This window comes from Pristiophorus japonicus, chromosome 18 (genome assembly GCF_044704955.1).
Source record: "Pristiophorus japonicus isolate sPriJap1 chromosome 18, sPriJap1.hap1, whole genome shotgun sequence".
NCBI lineage: Eukaryota > Metazoa > Chordata > Chondrichthyes > Pristiophoridae > Pristiophorus > Pristiophorus japonicus.
In genome coordinates, this window is record NC_091994.1 from 51,104,247 (window position 1) to 51,107,455 (window position 3,209).

The window sequence follows — 3,209 nt, forward strand, 5'->3', positions numbered from 1 at the left end:
ATTTGTAACTTGCTTTTCAAAGTGCTTAGAGGCAGGTTGAGTTCATAGCACACATTCCAACCTTCTTCACAAGAGAGCAGTATTGTCTGGAATGGAATGGGTGACAAATCATCAGTAATCTCCATTGATTCTGACACAGCAATGGGTTTATTCTGTAGAATCTGCAGCCAAGGGCTGAGTGTGATCATAGGCGGTCCCTCGAATCGAGGATGACTTGCTTCCGCACCAAAAAGGGATGAGTTCACGGGTGTTTCAATGAAGGACCTAATATTCCAGATCCCAAACTACATCTTGAAGGGTGGAAGATGCCTGTGCGTGGATTTTTTTAACGTGTGATGGCCGTTGCACACCAGCCACCATGTCTGAGTGTGAGTGCTTCTGCCTGCAGCCTTAAAACATTTCTTACTCCCAAGTAGGCATGCACACTGCTCTCCCTTGGATCTGACAACCCAAATCACTGTGCAATGTGCTGCCAGCTGTTGGTTGAAACTGGAAACATTCACCTGAGATCTAAGCACAGGCTGTAATCCTACCCATAAAGAATTGGCAGCGTAAAACCCGGCAAAATTTTTTTAAAACAACATATTCCTTGAGCAGCACCAATTTTTGAGCTCGTTTCTTTGATCATTCTGGGGATGTGGGCCGGCATTTATTGCCCATCCCTAATTGCCCTTGAGAAGGTGGTGGTGAGTCGCCTTCTTGAACCGCTGCAGTCCGTGTGGTGAAAGTGCCGCTAGGGAGAGAGTTCCAGGATTTTGACCCAGCGACGATGAAGGAACGGCGATATATTTCCAAGTCAGGATGTGTGCGATTTGGAGGGGAACTTGCAGGTGGTGGTGTTCCCATGTCCCTACTGCTCTTGTCCTTCTAGGTGGTAGAGGTCGCGGGTTTGGGAGGTGCTGCTGAAGAAGCCTTGGTGAGTTGCCGCAGTGCATCCTGTAGATGGTACACACTGCAGCCACGGTGATGGAGTTTACTTTGCAAGGTGGTGGATGGGGTGCCAATCAAGTGGGCTGGTTTATCTGCATGGTGTCAGGCTTCTTGAGAGTTGTTGGAACTGCACTCATCCAGGCAAGTGGAGAGTATTCCATCACGTGTACCTTGTAGGTGGTGGTGAGGCTTTGGGGAGTCAGGGGTTGTACCTATTGAGTGCATTTCCCCACAGAGAGTAGCTGAATAGGGCGAGTACAGGGCTCAGGATACCTGAATACAGTTCCATTTTAGGACACAATCAGATTTAGTCCAGAACCTCCCTGTACCCTCAAATGACAGCCAAAGCACGGGCCCCTTGTTGTATAATACAATGAATACCTTACCTTTGTGACATCACCTGCAAGTTCCCCTCCAAATCGCACACATCCCGACCTGGAAATATATCGCCTTTCCTTCATCGTCGCTGGTTATAACCAACATTACTAAAAAAAAATGTTCGTTGTCGCATTGCTGTTTGTGGGAGCTTGCTGTGCGCACTTAGGCTGTCACCTTTCCTCCAATACAAGTGACTGCATTTTTTTTAACGTTTTTAATTGGTTGTAAAGTGCTTTGGGACGTCCTGGGGCTGTGAATGGGGCTATAGAAATGCCAGTCTTTCTTTCAGAATGTATCACCGTCACATCCTCTGACTTGTCGTAAGCAACGCCGCGGAATTCGCTTATCTCGCCGAAATTCGCGCCCAAGGCAGGCTCGGTGTGTAGTTCCTCTCGAAGAGAAGGGGATGCTTCAATATTTATCCAAGAACTCCACACACAGGGAACAATCTAGATGGACTTTACTGAACTGGCAGGATCCCCAAGTGCAGACAGTAAGGACACCTTCCCGACTCGGCGCTGCGGACGGGAAAGTCCGGCGCTGCCGATATTGGTTTGGCGAGCGCACGAGTCGCCGGTATATTACACGCGAACTTTAATCGTTCGCTCACACTTTATTCTTTGGTGAATTTCACCTGTCGGTTACACTAACGCAGGCGTTAACTCGCTCCCTTGAAATGGGTTAAATCCGCCCTTAAAATTGCGCGCATACAAATGCCATTCGCTAGTGTTGCCCACAGCCTCGGGTGCAAATTCAATAAATTACCAATCAATAGATTAATATCTTTTGATAATATTGTAGAATAATTTATTGCATCACCATCATTACAGACTGGGATAATATTAATAAAAGTTCACATCCCATAATGTAACTAACACTGCCTTACACAGAAATTACAATCTATTCCCAGCCTTCAACTCAAAGTTACCAGTGAACTGCTGATGTAAGAATGAGACAAACTACCACATTAGGATCAGTGTCAGGTCGTCGCCGCTCGATGCTCCTCACTCCAAGCAGCCTTGGGTCTGCACAGGGATCCCAGCTTTTTATTAAATCACTGGCAAGTTGCTCTGTGACGTGCTTTGTTTAAGAGCTGGCCGAAAGCTCTCGGCCGCTCACAGGAGGCGAGGAAACATCTGCGGAGAACTCAGTCTTCAAGAGACGGACTCGGAGAGCCACAGAGACAGGAAGATCAGAGAGAGAGAGAGAGAAAAAGGCGGAGAGGGCATTCAGAGGGAGGGAAAGGGATCAGAAGGAGAGATAGAGAGAGAGGGAGATAGAGAGAGGGTGACAGAGAGGGAAAGATAGAGAGAGATGGAGATAGAGAGAGAGTGACAGAGAGAGAGAAACAGAGAGGAAGGGGATCAGCGAGATTAGGGAGTGAGAAGAGATCAAAGAAGGAGTGAGATGAAGGAAAGTGAGTGAGAAAGGGATAGTAAATGAGACCGGGGGAGAGAGAGATCAGGGGGAGTGAGAGAGAGAGAGAGAGAGAGATCAGGGGGAGTGAGAGAGAGCGAGAGAGAGCAGGGGGAGTGAGAGAGAGGGAGAGAGCAGTGGGAGTGAGAGAGAGAAAGAGCAGGGGGAGTGAGAGAGAGTGAGAGCGGGGGAGTGAGAGAGAGAGAGAGAGATCGGGGACGGGGGGGGGGGAGAGTGAGAGAGAGATCAGGGGGAGTGAGAGAGAGAGAGATCGGGGGGAGTGAGAGAGAGAGATCGGGGGGAGTGAGAGAGAGAGATCGGGGGGAGTGAGAGAGAGAGATCGGGGGGAGTGAGAGAGAGAGATCGGGGGAGTGAGAGAGAGAGAGAGATCAGGGAGAGAGAGAGAGAGATCAGGGGGAGTGAGAGAGAGAGAGAAAGATCAGGGAGAGAGAGAGATCGGGGGGGGGGGAGAGGGAGAGAAATCA